The sequence below is a fragment of the Equus quagga genome, chromosome 10, assembly GCF_021613505.1.
Source record: "Equus quagga isolate Etosha38 chromosome 10, UCLA_HA_Equagga_1.0, whole genome shotgun sequence".
NCBI classification, from domain to species: Eukaryota; Metazoa; Chordata; class Mammalia; order Perissodactyla; family Equidae; genus Equus; species Equus quagga.
In genome coordinates, this window is record NC_060276.1 from 114,323,671 (window position 1) to 114,344,056 (window position 20,386).

The window sequence follows — 20,386 nt, forward strand, 5'->3', positions numbered from 1 at the left end:
AGAATGTTTCAGAGAGTTTTCTACGCAAAAGAAAGCATATTGATAAAAGAGGAATTGTCCACAAGCAAGGAAGAGCTTCGTTACACTAGAGGATAATTTAAAAAGTGCCTACATTTATCATGGGACCACAGCATCCCTGAATTCCACTAAGGGTTAATATAACTATATACTAACAGTGAAGTGAGCTCCTCGTTACTATATTCCCCGTCTTCTAATGTAACGGCTTAACCTTATATTTTAGTAGCTAATGTACTCTAAAACAGTCCTCCTCTCTCCAAACCTCACATACATCTTTAATTGAATTTGTTATAATACCACTTCTTGGAATGCAAGAAATAGATTAGAGTCAGGGTAGCTCCAGTCCCAGTGGGGAAAATGACATGAGCAGAACTTGGCTATAAGTTCTACGTCCATGGAGAGCTGGGTAGAGTTGGGGAAGGCTCTTGGTTTGCTGGAGCCACCAGTGATCAAGTACACAGCAGACAGTAAGAACTCTAGAGCTCATCTTCCAAAGGGTGTGAGCCCTTGTAAGGAAGGGAAAATCTCTTTTCCTTCTACCCTTCCAGGTTTTCAGCTGGGACCCCTATAACAAGACAGATTAACAAGAGAAAAGCAACCAAATCTATTACAAGTTTTATTTGACACGGGAGCCTTCATAAGAAAACGAAGACCTGAAGAAGTGATTATACCTGAGTGTTTTTATACTCGTTTTGATTGAGAGTGGAAAGTCATGGGAAAATGTGACTGGACAAAAGGGTATGAGCTAAGGGTAGTAAACTGGGAGAAACTTAGCAAGGGCTGTTCATTCAGATTCCTTTTGGCATCCCTCCATCCTCAGAGGTAAGGACACTCCTTTCTTCTGGGTATGGGGAGGGCACCTCTCACACGAGGGTCTTATGACCTGCTTCAGTGGAAGGTCTGAGAGTCTTTCCTGCACCTGCCATTTCTCAAGTTCCTTCAGCTTAAAATATTCAATAGGCCAAGGTGCTATATTTCAGGGTAGTGTATCCTGAACCCCATAACTATTAACATACTGCCTACCTGTGTCAGAATTAATTCCGCAACTTGGCAAAAATGAACCTAACATGTGAAGCCACTGAGGCCCACAGCTGAAAGAAGCTGGAAAGACCAGTCTTACCTCCACTCCCTCCATGGCCCCTTACTTGTCCTTCAGAAATCTGGGCTCAAAGTGGAACCCCTTTCTTTGCCATGCATTTTAAAACTTTCCTATAGTATAAAGACTGACTAATCTTTTTGAAGTTCAATTTTGCCATACCTGAGGTGAAACAATACTCACTTAACAAGTTGTGAGGTTTAAATAAAATAAAATAAAAAATGCTGTCAAGTGACAAAATTAAAACAAGTTAGTAAAGAATTTGATGTTCTTTATTCAAGGGAACACAATCCATCACAATCCATAGATTGTGGAGCCCTCTTCCTGAGGGATTTGGGGAAAGGGTGAGTTTTATTGAGCGTTAGAACAGGCAATGTGGAAACAGGACACAATTGGCTGGGAGGTCGGGGATTTCCTTATGAGGCCAGCAGGTCCTGTTGTCTAGGGTCAGGTGAGCTAGTTAAAGCTGAGTTGGAGGACTGTGATCAGTATTAGGTTTCCTTAACAGGTGTTTCCTGTAAGTGTGGGCTGAATTAGGTTGACATTAGTGACAAGGGCTGGGCCACAGGACGGCCTCCATTTTGTGGGTTCCAATAAATTAATTAACTTATCACTGCCTAAGACAGTGTCTGGCTGATTCTTAATACATGGTTTTCTTGTTATTGTTGTTATTACCATTGTTTTGGAGGAGTTTTAGACTTGTCCCTTGTGATAAGACTTTCCTATTCTGCTAAGAAGCCCTCAAGGTCACCAACAAGGTCAAGAACAAATCCTCAGTGAGGAATTAACAGTTCTTACAATCAATTTATTATCCTACAATGAAAGATAGAACGATAGAGAACAACAGACCAAAACTATAGAACACTATGGCAAGACTCCAGGATGATATTAGAAAAAAAATTACATTATTTTATAGAAGTTGTAGTCAGCTGATAGTCATAGGGGGCCACAACACTGAAAAAATGTGATGTTAAAAAAATTAACCTTTTTTCCTCCCTCACCTCTACTTAAAGATTCCCCTGCTCTTAATTGTTTTGTTTTAACGTTTTCCACATGAAAAAAGCACTTCAGCCATGATGATTATTTTTAGGAGCTGCTAATGGGACAACCTGTGAAAACCCTCACAGTCTCATTGTTCTGTCTTTACTGTAATTAATGACTTCTTGGCGTTTCTTTGTTCACCAAAGTCACATATTGTGTATACCAGATTTACTGACAGGGGAAAATATATGTAGTATCCTTCTCAGTTGCAACTCTTGAATGCAGCTTTAAATAATTCACTCAATTCTCTCTTCAAAGTACTTTTTAAAAATCTATGCTATGTATTTGCATGTGTTTAATGCTAAGTTTGGTTACTGGTTCCTCTCCTAAAAGAGAAGGTTAGCATTTATCCAATAAAGCAAATTTTAATTAAAGAGTTAATGTAAGTTAACCAAAATGAAGTCAACAAATGTGTTTTATATTAAAGAGAATTTGCTTTATTGGACAAATGCTAAGAGGTTTGTGTTTTAAAATGTTTCAATGATATACAGTACAGTAACGATGTTAAACTTTACCTGAGCCCTGGGGGCCTGGAAAATAGCAAAGGTTAAGAAATCCCTCCATCCTTTTGTGTTCTGGGGAAATAGTTTACTTATTACAGAGAACCACCTTCCCCATATGACTTAGATAAGACTTCTGAATTTACCTAGGACGAGGCCAGACACAGACTCTCCACATTCCCGTTCATTGCCACAAATGATTAGTTGAACTGGTTGTACCCCCTGAGAAGTCTGGACAAAATACCTGCTAACAGCATCAGAATACCAACCAACCAATCCCTCTTTACTGGCCCCTCGTGAGAATCAGCTGAGCCCAAGGAAAGACATTTCCTGCTCAACTGTTGGATCATCCCACCCGCTCATCCCACTCTACCATAGCTGGTCCTTTCTAGCCTTGTTTACTCCTCTTTATGAAAGGAAATTCCTTTCTGCCTGGCCTTTGAGATGCCTGCAGTTCTTATGGCCAGACTGTTCGTACTGCCAAGTCCTCTCCCCCTATTTTAAATAGTACCATGGTTAGGAATCTTAGACTCCTAAATCCCAGGGTTAAAAAAAAATTTCCCTTCTTTTCAGTCCCTCCCCAATATTTCTTTCTTTTCTGAATTTAATCTATTTGCAATAAAGTTAATAATAAAGAGCTTCTTGAAGGAAGAAGAATATGACCAAATGATAAATCAACAGACACAGATAGGAGAGGGGAAGTCTCATCCATTTTTAGCCTACATGAAAATGGTACAATGTGTGGGTACTTGTGGCCATGTATATACAAGCTTCAGAAGTTTGGAGTTGGTCAGCTGATTTCTTTTTGTTGGTTTTGCACTAGCTTTCAGAGCCATCTCGTTATGTCTAGCACTCTGAGTCCCACCTGATCAAAGGTCTTCTCAGTGCATTTCAAATTTTAACGTGCAAAAGAATCTCCTGGAGGGCTTGTTAAAACACAGCTTGCTGGACATCACCCTCAGTTTCTGACTTTGGTGGAGCTTGAAATTTTGCATTTCTAACGAGCTTCAGGGCAATGCTGACACTGCTGATGGTCCCCACCTTGAGTGGCACTGGTCTATTCATTATTCTGCCATCCTTGAACAAGGAGTCCCCAGTGCCATGGCCAGGGCAGTCATCCCCAAGGAAGGTACTGGTCTCAGGGTAGGATGCTATAGGATGTGGGTAGGGTAATGGCTGCAAATATGTCCCTAGGGCTAGCTTTTCCCCTCCTAGTCTCTAGGACAGGAGGAAATGCAACAAATCAGGGCCCTTCAAATGCACTTTTTGAGTTTTGAGTAACTGCTTCAATCTGAAGCATTCACCTCCTGTGATGGAAAGAGAAGGGAGGCACTGGCTGGACAGCTGCCAGTTCCCACTGCCTTTCAAAGATTATAACTGGGCTCTGGGGAAAGCAAATTAGGTTTTGCTTCCCTGGGATGCAAACTGTAGCATGTGAGATAAACTTAAGGATGAGGTTGCCCTGTGATTTAACACTCCTATCCTGATGTCCCAAGAAGTGTTGAGTTTGGACCTTCAAGAAACGAAAGTGCCAAGCTTAGCTGGACTTGGAAGGGACCTGCATCCTGTTATTCCCTTAAAGCTCCCCTTAGAGAGATAAAGCTCCCATGGGCCCTGGGCCCACCCATATCACTGACTAGTGACTAGAGTCTTCATGAAAGGAAGGATGACTCACCCACTAGGCACAGGAGGCTTAGTGCCTCGGGCAAAATCTTGTGAACATACTAAGCACCACTGAATTGGACACTTTAAAAGGGTACATTCTGGGGGCCGGACCCGGTGGCGCAGCGGTTAAGTGCACACATTCCACTTCTGCGGCCTGGGGTTCGCTGGTTCAGACCCCGGGTGCGGACATGGCACTGCTTGGCACGCCATGCTGTGGTAAGCGTCCCACATATAAAGTAGAGGAAGATGGGCATGGATGTTAGCTCAGGGCCAGTCTTCCTCAGTAAAAAGAGGAGGATTGGTGGCAGATGTTAGCTCAGGGCTAATCTTCCTCAAAAAAAAAGGGGGTACATTTTATGGTATGTGAATTATATCTCAATTTGAAAAAAGAAATGGAATTGCCTATAATAGTTACTCATCTAAAAAAACAAAACCAAAAACAACCGAGCACCTTCTGGAAGTCTTAAGGTTGAATCTGACACAGTCTTAGCCAACAAGAAACTCATAGGCAAGTAGAGAGTCTGCAGATTCTGCCCAGCCACAGCCCACGTGCCCCACTCGGACCTCTGGGTCAGTGTGAGTGTGAATGCTTCTTCAAGCAACCGGTCTCCAGCCATTTAGAAACAGCCTAACTGGTAGCTATACTTATGTCTTAAAAGTTAGTTCCTATTCCTTCTCAAACGAGCACCAGATGGAAGCCTCTTAAAAACCCACTTCTCTTAGCAGTCAATACTGAAGTGGGATAGCAGACAAAACTCACACTAGAAGTAGTAGCCAAAAATGGTGTGCCAAAACCAATCAAGCCTATGAAAAGTCTGCTTGATTTTATTAGATCTACACTCTGAGGCTTCGTGATTTCGGTGTTATCAGGCACTGTACGCATCACCAACAGAATTAATACAATTGAATAGGGAATATTTTCAGTTGTGTTTGAAACATAGGAATGGTTTTCCCATAAGTGAGAGGAAAATGGCAGAACTTGGCATCAGACATTTTGAGTTTAAACTTAAGTTTTGTCATTTAGACTCTCAAAATGTGTTTCTTCAACTTCATATTAAATGGAAATATTAATAATTACCACCAAAGAGACTAAGATGAGATGTGAAAATTCCTGTCACTGATTCCTTCCTTCATGGAACTCAGTGCTTGTTCCAAAAGTCCATTTTAAGCCAGGTTGGGCTCAGGTTGCACTTTTCCCCATCCTATGATAACGCTGCTCATGGTGACCATGGTCCTAGGACAACCACAGCCCTTGCTGAGCCTGTACTTGACCTGGAGCAGACTTCTAATGATATTGGTCACACTTGAGAATCCTGGAAATCAGAGGCATTCTGGATAGGAGAAAAGAAGAAAAAGGCAAGATTCCACGCCCTCTCCAGCTACCCCTCACCAACATATACATAGATACGCCTCCAGGGTTTGCTCTAGACAAAATTTTGAAACCATCAGATTTGTCTTGGGAAACTTGCCACCTCCTAAAAGTCTCTAACTTTGAGTAGGCGTGCTAAGCAGCCCTCCCCTTCCTCTTCCACTTCTGAACAAATACTCTGAAGGTTTTTAGTCTCATTTTTGTTTTCCCCACAAGCGTTCCCAGGACAGGAATCCCTGAAGCATGAATGCAGAAGAAGGGTGAGTAGAAAAAGCATCTTCTTGTGAGACCTTATGGGTCAGTCAGTTCATGAGGAGACCCCATCTGGTACACACACCCTCCCCACACCCCACACAATTCGAAAGCCAGACTCAGTTAGCATTACTCAGTGACATCACATTCATCACATTAATGGGACCTCAAAAATGGAACCCACGCAATGGCCTTTTCTTGAAGTCTCTAATTTTACCTTAAATCAGAAAACTAATAGTATGCCCTTCAAAGCCACTAATTCATGAGGTAGGGGGAGATTCTAGTCGCTTTAAGTAACATCTCATTAAATTCTAGCTTAGCAAAGATCTCATGTGATTAACCTACAAATTTCCAAATCTACCATTTGGTTTTTGAAGAGGCAGAGAAAATGTTGTAAGGATCCATGTGCTCATGATTGCTAGAGCATTAAATATTTTTTAAAATGTTATGTCAAGATGCTTCATCAAAACCTTAATTAGCCAGAATACCAGGACACTATGAATAACTTATTAATTCATTTATTTATAAATGAAATTTATCAAAAAGAACCTTGGTTTTCAACACTTGCTGCTAAAGGTCTCTCTAAAATATATTATTTTAATGGCTTTCAAGATTTTTTTTCCCCCACAGAACTCTTTCTTCAAAGAAAATCTGATGTGGAAGCTAATACACCATGGCTGCAAAGCAGAGCTGTTGAGGTTGGAGCAGGCATTGATGGTTTAGGTCCTATCCACTCAGATGCCCCTTGTCTTCCCCAGGGCTCTGAGATTTCCCATCCTCGGGGTATTAAAGAGGTGCTTCAGAATCCATAGAACACAGTAACACACATTTTGAAAACCGTAGTGTTAGCCAAATTCCCCTCTCTTATACAGAGTTTCATGAGAATTGCTACCTATTTTTTAAATTAATATTAATAATAGTTAAGATTACTACAAGTTAACTATAAATCAATTCTGTGCTAAGAGCCTTACTCATTCAAATTACCTCAGTTAATCTTTTTTTTGGCGGGGGGGTGGCGGCATCCCTGAGTAGACACGAACCCTCTGTTAATCTTGACATCTAGCCATGAGCATTTACTCAGAGTCACTATATCGTCCAAGGCAAAATTGTGAACTAGATGAAATAGATAACTTTTGCCTTCACCACTTATATATTCTTTTGCTCTTTTCCCTGGAGCCTCAAGCTCCATATTATCTGTCTTTGTGTCCTCAATTTTTTTCAGCACCTATTTACCAAGTGTTCCCTCCACATCAGGCATTGAGGCTACCAGGATAAGTGAGACAATCCCTCATTTCCAAGAGCTCAGTCCAGAGGACATCGCTCAGATGCTAGTTTACTCTTTTCAGGAAATAGCAGTGCTCAAAGCAATGGCACAGTTCAAATTTTCTTGGGGAAAATATCCTGATTTCAAATATTCAAGTAAAGATCCATAACCTCTTATCTGAAGCCCTTGGTGCCAGATCTGTTTCATAATTCAGAGTCTTTCAGATCTGAGAAGGTAAGGTGGTACTTATACCATTGTATCTGTCAGGATAGCTAGATTATGCTTCAGTAACAAATATCTCCAAAATCCAAGTTCCTGGGGTCCCTGCTCTCCATCACTCCCAGGTCTAGGTTGTTGGAGCAAACATTGTCAGGAGCATTGCTTGTCTGAGTTCCAGAGGGTAAGACAGCTAAAGCTAATTACAAACTGCCTCCTAAATCTTCTGTTCAGAAGTGACATATATCACATCTGCTCACGTTTCACTGGCCAAATCAAGTCACATGGTCATACATAACTTCAAAGGGGAAAGGAAGCACAACCCTACAATGTGCCAGGAGAGTGGAGAGCTAGAAATATTTAGCACACAGCCCTTTGGATTCCCACAGCCATATATTATGTAACAGCCCCAGCCGAGTCTACCACAGCAAGGAGCAGTAAAACCCAGTCACTGTGCCACAAAAAATGTGAATATTTAGACTAATGGGAGTAAAAAGAGATTATGCATGACCTCACATTGGTTCAGGTCTTGGAGACAAATGAGTGTTGCGGCCAAACTTATAAAACTGTTTTTTAAGCTTTGGGCATTTTATAATTAAAATAAAGGATTGTGGACATGTGCTGTGCTCAGAGATTTATATTTTTGCTGTTTTCTATTTATTTTAATTTGAATCTTTTCCATAAAGACATCATCCAAAATTACACTCTACAGTTTCCTCACTTCCTTTCCCAAGTCAAAACATCCTTTTGCTTTGTGTCACATCCTAGTGTCAATTTACTATTGCTGAGGAATGTGAGTTGATAAGCAAATCCATGCCCCCCACCCATACCCCATGACATTTTCACATTTAAATAGGGTGCAGTGGTTCTCAAACTTGAGTTTGTATCCAAATTACCTGGAGGGCTTATTAAAACTCAAAGATCTGGGCCCCACCTGTTTCTGATTCAGCAGGTCTGGGTGGGGTCTAAGATTCTGCCTAACATGTTCCAAGGTGACATTGATGCTTCTGGCCAGGTGGTCACACTTTGAGAACCACTGCTCTAAAGGAATGTTTGGGATTACAGGTAAAACAGCAGCCTTATAGGGAGACAAACTCAAGCAGAAAGACTTCCCAAATAAGGTTGGGCTTTAAAACACAAGGTTTCAACCTGGCTGTACACTGGAATCACCCTGGGGAATCTTATTTTTTACTTGTTATTTCTTTGTTTTTGTTTTATTGTGCTAAGAACATTTAACATGAGATCTACCTTCTTAACAAATTTTTAAGTGTGCAATACATTATTATCTATAGGCACAATGTTGTACAGCAGATCTCTAGAACTTATTTGTCTTGCCTAACTGAAATTTTATAGCCATTGAACGTCTCCCTATTCCCCCTTCCCTCAACCCCTAGCAACAACCATTCTACTCTCTGCTTCCATGAGTTTGACTATTTTAGATTCCTCATATAAGCGGAATCATGCAGTATCTGTCCTGTAACTACGTGATTTCACTTAGTGTCCTCCAGGTTCATCCATGTTGTTGCATATGGCAGGATTTTCTTAAGGGCTAAATAAGATTCCATTGTGTATGTATATTTCATATGCTTTTTATACATTCATCCATCGATGGATAGATTGTTTCTGTATCTTGGCTATTATGAATAATGCTGCAATTAACATGGAAGTGCAAGCATCTCTTTGGGATCCTGATTTCATTTCCTTTGGATATATACCAAACTGGGATTGCTGAATCATACGGTAGTTCTATTTTTAATTTTTTGAGGAACTTCCATACTGTTTTCCACAGTAGCTGCACCATTTGACATTCCCACCAACAGTGTACAAGGGTTCTAATTTCTCCACCTCTTTTCCAACACTTATCTTTTATTTTTTTGATAATAGCCACCCTAACAAGTGTGAGGTGATATCTCATTGTAGTTTGATTTGCATTTCCCTGATGATTAGTGATGTGGAACACCTTTTCATATACCATTCTTGGTGGCCATTTGTATGTCCCCTTTGGAGAAATATCCGTTCAAATCCTTTGCCTGGCTGCATGGTACTGGTGTAAACTCAGACACATAGGCTCACGGAACAGAATAGAGAGTCTAGAAATAAACCCAAGCATATACAGTCAACTGATTTTTGACAAAGGAGCCAAAAATACACAACGGGGAAAGGATCGTCTCTTCAACGAATAGTGGTGGGAAAACTGGACACCTACATGCAAAAGAATGTGGACCTTATCTTGTACCATACACAAAAATCCACTCAAAATTGAATAAAGACTTAAATGTAAGACCTGAAACTGTAAAACTTCTAGAAGAAAACTTATGGGAACAGCTTCTTGACATTGGTAATGATTTCTTGGATATTACACCAAAAGCTCAGGCAACAAAAGCAAAGTAGACACGTGGGACTGCATCAAACAAAAAGCTTTCTGCACAGCAAAGAAAATTATCAACAAAATGAAAAGACAGCCTACAGAATGGGAGAAAATATTAGCAAACCCTATATCTGACAAAGGGTTAATATAAAAAATATATAAGGAACTCACACAGGGAGCTTTAAAATGCTAATACTTGGGCCCTGCCCCCTGAGAGTCTGATGTAAATAATCTGGGGTGGGGCCTGGGCATCAGGAGTTTTCGAAGTTCCCCAGGTGATACGAATGTGCAGTCATATTAGAAAGCCGCTGCTCCTATGGCATTTCCCGAAACATTGAACCAGTATTCTCTAGTTGGAAAAACAGTGAATTTATTTTTCAGCTCTCTTTCCTCAGCAATAGCACACTGAAAACTTTTGTGTTTTACTCTAGGAGAGGAAGGGAGGGAATTTTGGAGGGTAATCATGGTTTGAGGACATATGTGCTGCTACTCCCAGTTTATTGGGAGGTGTTGATTCAGAGAGTGGCTTCCTGTCTTATTTGCCACCAGGGCTCAAGGTTCAGAGTGCAAGGACTAGCAACTGCTCTTGGTGGCCTTAATTCGACCTCTGGTGGGTGGTCATGGAAGCAACAGCCTCCACATTCTCTGAGCCTATGTGGCTAGTGCTGGCATCTCCTTGGAAGAGCTGTTTTTCTCACCTGCCATTTGTAAGTTGGTCTCATACATTGACTGCACTGCCGAAAAGAATCTATGTTCTATTAATTTTACATGAAATTACAAATGCTAAGATCTCACCAATTGCTGGAAACAGATTTCTAGATAAAGGCTGAAATGAGAGTAAAATTTGTGTCACAAGGAAGGAAGACAAAGATTAAAAGACCTGAATTCGTGGACTCTACAAAAGGGTGAAACAAGTAAAATCATTAAAATGACCTATAGTGTCTGGGTCAAATTACAGAAATAAGTAACGGAAACACCTCACGCTACCTTTTATTAATGCCTAGCTACGGGTGTCCAGGTAAAGATGATGGAAGAGACAAGATGTTTATTTACTTTCACTCCTGAAACTCCAGTAAAATCACTGTAAAAGCATTAAAAACATATAATCTCAAAATAACAAGAATTGAAGAGGGGACAAATGACAGCAACAAAATTTTGGAAGCTGGAAAGCAGATGGATAAGAAGCTGGTAAGTTAGATCAAAAGAAGCTGAACCCTAAAATAGCAATTGGGAAAGCCAGACCACAGTCCAGTTTACATCACAGACCAGCGGTCAGTAAACGAAGTTTGACTGGAACACAGCCATGCCCATTCATTTAGGTATTGTCTATGGCTGCTTTTGTGATACACCAGTGGAGTTGAGCAGTTACAAGCAGTTGTACGGTCTGCAAAGCCTAAAATATTTACTATATTTGCTTCTTTAGAGAAGAAGTTTGCTGATCCCTGCCACAGATTATTCCAAAGGCTCAGGTACTGGCAGTATCCAGTACCTCAGGGAATTGGGGAGAAGGCGAAGTTATAAAACAGAGGTGGGGCGCAGGGTTGGTTAAAAGTATGTTTCAGAAGCAATTAGATTTCCAGTTTCCAAGATCCTGTACAAAAGGAACATCCAGAGATTAAATTAAAAAAAGGAGGGGGTTCGTATAAATTAAAAATAAGTAGCTCAACAGATGAATTAGACGATAAAATTGAGTAAATGTCCCAAAAGTAGAAAAAAAAAAGACAAAGGATCAGTTTAGTAGTCTAATATCTGAATGTAATAAGATATCCAGAAAGCAAAAAGAAAATGGCAGACAGCAAATCATTGATGAAATAATTTTTAAAATTTCAGGTACTAAAAAGCATGAATGTTGAAACTGAATTGGCCCAGTGAGTGCCCAGTAAAATGGATGACCAGAGACCCAAACTAAGGCCCATCATCATGAAAGAGCAGAACAGAGAAGATCCTTCCAGCTTCTGGAGAGAAAAACTAAGTCAATGCAAGGGACCAAGAATCAGAACAGTGTTGGTCTTCTTAACAGCAGTACTGGGACCCAGAAGACATACATGGGAGCAATGCCTTCAGAATTCTGAAGGAAAATGGTGCCATCTTCTGCTTGGCACAGAGAGGTGTTCAATAAATGTTTATTAAACTGCAACAGATTACCAATTTGATTCCTGATTCGTATTTTCTTTGTTTCCAAGTCCCCGAGAGGGATGTTATATGGACAAAATATCCCAATAATACGAATACCCATGCTTATTCCATTTTGCCTAACACAGCTGTAGGATTCCATAGACGACCATTGTATGAAGAGATGTATCTCCAACTCGTCCAGGCCACCACTATCAGGTGAGATATATTATCTCTCAGCTGGACCTTTTCATCACCCTCCTAACTGGTCTCCCTGAGTCTACTCTTACCTCATTAATCCTATCTCCTCACGACAGCAAGTGAATTTATTTTAAAAAATCAGATCAAGTCAATCTCCTACTTGATACCATCCAATGACTGGCCATTGCTTTTATAATAAATTCTGTACCATGGACTATAAAGTCCTGCATGACTGGGCCCTTGGCTACTTCTCCAGCTTCATCTCACTCACTAGGTTTCTGGTCTTGTCTTGGTAAAATGTGCTATGCTCCTTCTTGCCACAGTGCCAGCGCACACGGTGTTTCTTCTACTCAGAAGGAACTCTCATACACCACTTTTCACACAGCTGCCTCCTTTACATCCTTCAGATCCTAGCTTGAATAGGACATCCTCAGAAAGGCTGTTCCTGAACACTTCGTCTAAAGGAGCTTCCCACTTCAATTATTCTCACTCATAGTACAGTGCTCTCTCCCTTCACCACACTTATAACACAAGTGTTGCTACTTATTTTATTGTCTGTCTCCACACAAGTGTAGGACTCAGTGAGGGCAGAGACAATGCCTGCTTTATACACCACTGTTTCCATAGTGCTAACCATACTATGTACTCAATAAAGCTTGTTTAAAAAAAAGAAAAGAGGGGGCTGGCCCCGTGGCCGAGTGGTTGAGTTCGCGCGCTCCACTGCAGGCGGCCCAGTGTTTCGTCGGTTCGAATCCTGGGCGCGGACATGGCACTGCTCGTCAGACCACGCTGAGGCAGCGTCCCACATGCCACAACTAGAGGAACCCACAACGAAGAATACACAACTATGTACCGGGGGGCTTTGGGGAGAAAAAGGAAAAAATAAAATCTTTAAAAAAAAAAAAAAAGAAAAAAAGAAAAGAGCAGCCGGCCCTGTGGCTGAGTGGTTAAGTTCACGCCCTCTGCTTCGGCGGCCCAGCGTTTCGCCATGCTGAGGCAGCGTCCCACACAGCAGAACTAGAGGGACCTACAACTAGAATATACGACTATGTACTGGGGGGCTTTGGGGAGAAGAAGAAAAAAATAAAAACAGATAAGAAGGAAGAAAGGGTAGGAGAGTTGGAGAAAGTCGAATTCTCACAGCTCAGCATGGGTAATTTCAAGTTCCAGACTTAGGTCAATATAATGATTTGAGATTCCACTATGGAATTTTGCCCAATTTTCCGGTTTTAGGATGTAGGAATTCACCTGAAATTCTAGACTTTCATCTACACAGTACCTAGGTATTCCAGCATTGGTTTCTGCTCAATTATAAAGATTCTCCAGCTTGTCCTTTACTTCTTGTGTACCCAGCTGGCAGAAGGGAGGGTACCAGATTGCAAAATCCAACCATTTGCTTCAACTCCACTTATCAAATGATGGTTATTGCTGGTTTGGATTTTCCCCTTTGAACAAATTGATTCCATTTATATGATACATTCAGAACAGGTAACTCCAAAGAGACAAAAAGGATATTTCACTGGTTGTCTAAGTCCGGTACTTGGCTGCAGGGGCTGCGAGGAGAGGGAAAAGGGGGTGACTGTGTAACGGGTACAGGGTTTCCTTAGCGGGTGATGAAAATGTTCCAGAACTAGCTAGTTCTGATGGTTGCACAGCATGGTAAATATACTAAATGCCCCTGAATTTTACACTTTAAAATGGTTAAAATGGAATTTTATGTGTACTTTACCACAATAAAAAAAATGATCCCATGTGCTTTCTTTTTACTTATTCTAAAAATAAGAGACCAGTATTATGGAAGACAAGCTAATCCTTAACACCACTTTGTCAGACACAAAATTTGGTCCTAAATGGATAATAAATGCCACTATATTTGGGGAAACCTCCGCTTTCTCATTTCCAGTTGATTTCACGGGGTAGGAGGTTACTACTTTTCCCTTAATTCTACTACAGCCAGAATTCTACTTCTGCTTCCTCTGTGCCTTAATTTTTATTTAATACTTTTTAAATTAAATGCTTTTATTTAAGAAATGATAAATTTAAAAATGCATCTTACAATTATAATAATAATCAACATAATTGCCCAGAAAATTTCCATAGGGTAAGAGTTTGAAGTAAAGTTACTACTAAAATGCAAAATCTAGCATACCTTTCCACCAAAGTACAATTCTTTCAAAGATAGGTTTTACACTGGGAGGGATCAGTAGAGGCCTTTACCTTGCTATTTTATACACATCAAAACCAGAAGCCAGTTTGCAATGATCGTTAGCCTTTGTCCATCTTCAAAGCTTTAGCATTCATATGCCTCTGGGTGGTGTGTTTTCTTCACCTCTCCACTGCACAAGACCTTCCTGGAAGCCCCTGGTCACAACTGACAACTGAGGACTGATGACTAACAGGGCTCCTATTAGCCTCATGCACACTGGCTTAGAAGCCAGCACTGCCTGAGGAAGGAGGAAGAAGACCTGATGTTTTCAGCAGAGCAGAAAAACCTTCTCAACTTGCAGAGCAATAAAGGTGTCCCTCCACGACTTCAATAGTGCTAAAAATAACTTCCATGCCTTCTGTCTCCCTTGCCTAAGTCTTTTCAACTAGGGGATAAATCTAGAGGCTTGCTTGAAGTCGACTGGATTTCTTCAAACTTTGAACACTGGATTTATTCCAACAAAGGTACTGCTCCCTTTAAGCTTTTAAATACTTGAGGCTGAAGTATTTCTTAAACAAATTAAACACTCTACATGCTTCTCATTTTGGAGTGAGCCCTCATATATGGGAGCTATTTTTCTTTCCCAAGAGGGAGTAATGTGTAAGAATTACCTATGGATGTGAAGTGGCATATGGCTAACTGTGGGGGTGGGAGGGAAGAATACTTCTATATTTCACTAAGTGCTGGGGGCTGTGCGGAATGCAGTTACCAGCAAATACCAGAATGGCCTACAGATAAAGATATGGCATTTCTCATAATAATCATCTCTTAAAACCTCCTGGCAGTACTATAAAAAAAATCACCAATAGTTTATTGTACTACTAGAAATCTAGTGTCACAAAAGGCCAAAGTTTATTGGCAAACTGGTATATATGATCTTCAACATTCACAAGGAAGACCAATTACATGTAATTTGTCTTGCCCATGTTTTGTCATTCATGTAATATGGTGCAGGTTTGTCTTGCTCTACAAATTAACTTAAACAACAACAACAAAAATGATCTTGGGTAGTAAATTGTTATTAACTTCAAAGATGTCATTCATCCCTCCATCATTCAATCTATAAATATTTATTGACACTCTGCCATGTATCAGACCCTGTTCTAGGTTGGGGATACAGCAGTCAGAGAGATAGACATTGTTCATAACTTCAAAGAGTTTACAATCTTGCACAAATACAGATATGTAAGTCATTACAAACAAGTAATTGTTTTTAGAAAAGACAAAGGCTTCCTTTATCAAGTTATCTTCTCAAAATACTAAACACCACCCAATTATAGTTGGCAAGAACACATTACTTCTTCATGGAGGAACAGTAAATGTTCCCCTAACTGCTATAATGAAGGCCAGTCTCTCATATGAGTTAAGTAAACCACCTTTACTACGAGGACTTTCCTGGGAGTGGCTATAGCCTGGAAACCACTGTCCCAAGCAGCTAGAGGGATGCACTCCATTTCTTGATAAGCTTTGTATGGGTGTTGTGCTTGGGGAACACAAGTCAAGATTGGGAGTCAAGATGTTCCTTCCAGCTCTCAACTTCCTGTTTCTATGTAGACTGACTGCCATGCTGGCTGGCAGAACCACGCTTATGTGAGAACTAAAGGACACGCTCCTATTTCAAAAGTTATGGAGATACAAGTAAGGCAAGCAAACAGACAAAAGCCCAACAACTTCAAGTCTTAGGACCCAATGCAGTGACCCAGTAAGCATGCTGTGGTCCTCCCACCTAGCCAGCACAGTAGACTAAATCCACACCTCTTGCTTGAATTCTTTGAAATTGAGAATTATCAGGTAATAGAGTAGTTGCCTGGCATTATCAAACCATCTCAATAAGCTCAACCACTCTTTAAGTATGACAAGCAATGGGCCAGGAGAGCTAGGTATATGCTATGAATGAGGCAGGACTATTTAACTGAAATAAACATTCTACACCTTAAGCTCTCTTCTGAAGAGTTTAATTTAAAAAGAAAATTAGCACAGAGGCAAACATAAACGAAGGGGCGAGGTTATTGCACGCTTAGCACCAGACTTATCAACTGAATCATAATTAGAAGCTCTGCCACTGAAATAATGCAATTTGATGCTACATTTATTCTAGTGAGATATTGATCGTCCCTAAAGAAACAAAGCTAACCTCAATAGCATCACCAAATATTGTGGAAACTCAGTTTCAATCCTACAAATGCATAGAATTATTCTCCCCAGTTGAGAGTGGGTGGGTTCAATTGGTTCCTGAAATAGAATTGATGGTGGAGCCACTGAGAAACAACGAAGTTTTTGATCCTTTGGAATTTCTGGGCACTGATTTGGGTGTCGGAAGAATTGAAAATCATTTGCAGCAATAAAATAAAATGTTTGATTTTCTGCTGACTTTTTCCTGGTTTACCGCAACTCCACAAATCTGGAAAACTTTCAATGATCCAAATGAAGGATATTTCCAACCAATCATTTGAGGATGCTGAGATAGCTCATAGCTTAAATACAAAAAGGAACAGCCAGTGGTGGGAGAGGGGGAGTGCCATGAAAGGTAGGAAGCCCACCTTCACGAAGAGCATTGCAAGGGCATGATTAGTACCAAACGATAAATACTGATGATGAGCCATCCTCCAAGAGGAAGAAACAATTCTTTTTTATGATCCACGAATAATGAGGCCAATCTGGAACTGCAGCTTTTCCCACAACTGGTGCAGGTATCTCCACATTGGAATTTAGGGTTGGAACTTATATTGGCGGTGTTTATCTTTCTCTTTTGTGGAAACGTGTACCTGAGTTTGGAGTGTCTGAGACCTCGACTCCTGTGCATTACATTAAGCCATCATTTTGGGACTTAGTCTTATGAATAATACACAAGTATTTACTGAGCAACTGCTATGTGTCAGGCACTGTATGGTGGCAGTGAGAAAGCAATGCCCCTGCTCTCAATGGAGAGAGACAAATTACAAACAGGAAACCAACCACTCAATATACGTGCCATGAAGAAACAGAATAACGAGGATGCTATTTTAGAAAGGGTGGTCAGGAAAGGCAACTCTGGTGAGTGAGGAGGAATTTGAGCAGGCCTCTGAATGGAATCAGGGGCAAGTCCTGCCGAAGATGTGAGTTCCAGGCAGAAGAGGATATGGGAAAAGAGCAGGCTGGGCAAAGGCATCCAGGAACATGTTTGTTGAGTTCAAGGCATTTTTTAATGTTTCCTGTTTTATTCTTTGGTCCTCTTGAAGACCTACCTTTGTTCAAACAGGAGAACAGTACTTTCTTTGGGTATTTAATACCTGGTACATGGTTAGAGACACCCAACTCAAAGGGTAAATGTTGAAGAATTTTACCACACATTATTCAGCTGGAGATTCCTGCTTTAAAATGACATGGCCATTTGGACAGTTAACCAATCTCTTAATTTGAATAACATTTTCCAAAATAGTTATTGATATTTCCCCCCAGGATTTTGATATACTTTTTATATGCTGCCTGAGTCATTAATATAACTGGTAGTATTTAATTTATAATATTAAAACAATTGTGGTATCTTAAGTTAGAAAATTTATGACTTTCAAGATTCCTATTATAGGAAAGAGAAAGGTAAAGATTAGAAAAAGTTAAGTAAAGGAAATAATATGATTTATGAATGTAGAATTATTCAGTAAAGATGAAATGCATATATTGATTTTAAACCTTTTTAATTTTATGAAGTTTTTAAGTGAATAGCTTTCTTAATTCATGCGTGCAGCAGTTTTATCCGTTGGATCAGAATTTATTAAAAAAAGAAGCTAAATTTCATTAATATTTCTTTGTAACAAGCCTCCTGTCCAAATGGCAAGGGGCAAACACAGCGTCTTCTCTGGGCTCAGCAGTGTGGCAGATATATATCCACCCTGCAATTAACAACATGATTTAATTACTAATACCACTCCATGCTGACATTATACTCATAACCAGATAAGATTTTCTCTTTTATCTAATCTAATGCTTATACAATATCTCTGGGTAATTTCAGTACCATCCTTGCTATTATCAAATCCTCTTTTTAAAGTGACTTAGAAATTCCAAAACATAGCTGACTGTTTGCATGTGTGCATTCACGTATTCATTCGGTCTACTCATCAAATACTCATTGAATACCTACACTGTGCCACTTCCACTCCCATTTGTTCTGCTTAAAGACAATGACAAAAGTGCAACTTTTTGAAAATAGCCTTGAGATAGATTAAAGATGGCTGCCAATTCTTTGTCTTTCCCATCAAGAAATGGAGGTCATTTCTCCTTTCTTGAATCTGCTTTATTGTGACTGCTTTAACCAAAAACACGCAGCAGAAGTCAGGCTGTCCCAATTTCAGACCTTGCTTTTAAGAGTACTAACAGTTTCCATTTCCTCCCTCTGGGAACTCTTACATTTAGAACCCCAAACCACCATGTAAGAAGTCCCACTCCATTCTGGAGAGAATATGTGGAGAGGGAGAGAGGCCCAGCCATCCCGTGTCCCAGGTGGGCCTCTAGATGACTCTAGACCCAGCCATTATCTGACTATAACTATGAGAGGCCCCAAGGAAAGCCAGCAGAAAGCTGAGGCTGGGTCACCCACAGAACTATGAGAGAGAATAAAAGGGCTATTGTTTTAAGCCACTATATTTTGGGATGGTTTGTCATACAGTAATAAATAAATAAACAAGCCTCAATGGAATTTGGGGGCTCACTAGTGGGGTACTCCCACATATATGTTGCGTTCAGAATATTCCTGAGGTCGTATTCCAGAAGAGGCAATGTATAGCCAGATGATTACAAAATTTCTGTCTTTTTCAGAAGGGAATCACTGAAAGGGAATCATTCCCCTCCCTCTGGTAATGAACTGGTTATTCTGGAAGCCAGGTAAATGCAGCCCATTAAGTATCCCCTGAAAGGGTGTTGGGTTAATTCACTGGTTGGGAAGAGACTATGGAACCTCACGGCCAAGGCACAACCAGTGTCTCCAGAGGCAGATGCCCCAGCTTCAGCTCCACTGTATTTGAGGGCTCACCCACAGCTTATCATGGTCCCACTCCCCAAGCACAAGCAGACTAATAATAATTGTCCGATACCTCTCAGAGCCAACCAGGGTTGCCTTTCTGATGTACAAAGCAGATCATATCAGTTCCAACTTAAAGATTACCAATATCGCCACCTCTGCCCAAACCCTGCTCCCAGGATGATGTCCAAACTCCTCAGTAAGACATAGAACAGATTCTTCATAGCCTCATGTATTAGTTTCCTGTGGTTGTCATAACAAATTACCATAAATTTTATGGCTGAAAACAACAGAAATTTATTCTCTCTCAGTTTTGGAGGCCAGAAGTCTGAAATCAAGGTGTCTGCAGGGCGGCACTCCTGCTGAAGCCTCTAGGGGAGAATCCTTCCTTGCTTCCTTCAGTTTCTGGTTGTTCCAGGCATCCCTTGGCTTGTGGTTGCATCATTCCAATCCCTGCCTCTGTCTCCACATGGCCTTCTCTGTGTGCGCATGTTCCCTTCGTCTTATAAGGACACTTGTTATTGGATTTAGGACCACCTGGGTAATCCAAGATAATCTCATTTGGAAATCCTTAATTTATTTGTATCTGCAAAGACCCCTTTTCCAAATAAGGTCATATCCACAGGTTTCAGGTGGACATATCTTTTAGGAGCCAGCATTCAACCCCTTACACCTAACTTCTCCATGTCATCTCTTTCTCCTCTTTGTTCCTGGCCCAATGCATGTTGTGATCTGGATACTCTTTGCACTTGCATTTCCCATGATACACTTTGCTCTTCATGTTTCTATATGATGGTGATCACATGACAGTGCCCTTCTCACTAGAATGCCATTTGCTACCTTCTCTGGTGGAATAAAGTCTTTGGGGCCAGTTCAAATGTCCCCTCTTCCATACAGCCTTCTTAATACCTCACAGGCAAAATTAGTCACTTCCCACTTCCCACAGCACATTGTCCAGCGTCTCACTCACAGCTAAGTGCTTAATAAATACTCGCTGAACAGTCTGGGTCCAGCTTGGCTTAGGAATGGATGCATATAGGTTCTAACCCCCTCTATCAGATACATTACTGGCATTTTACTCC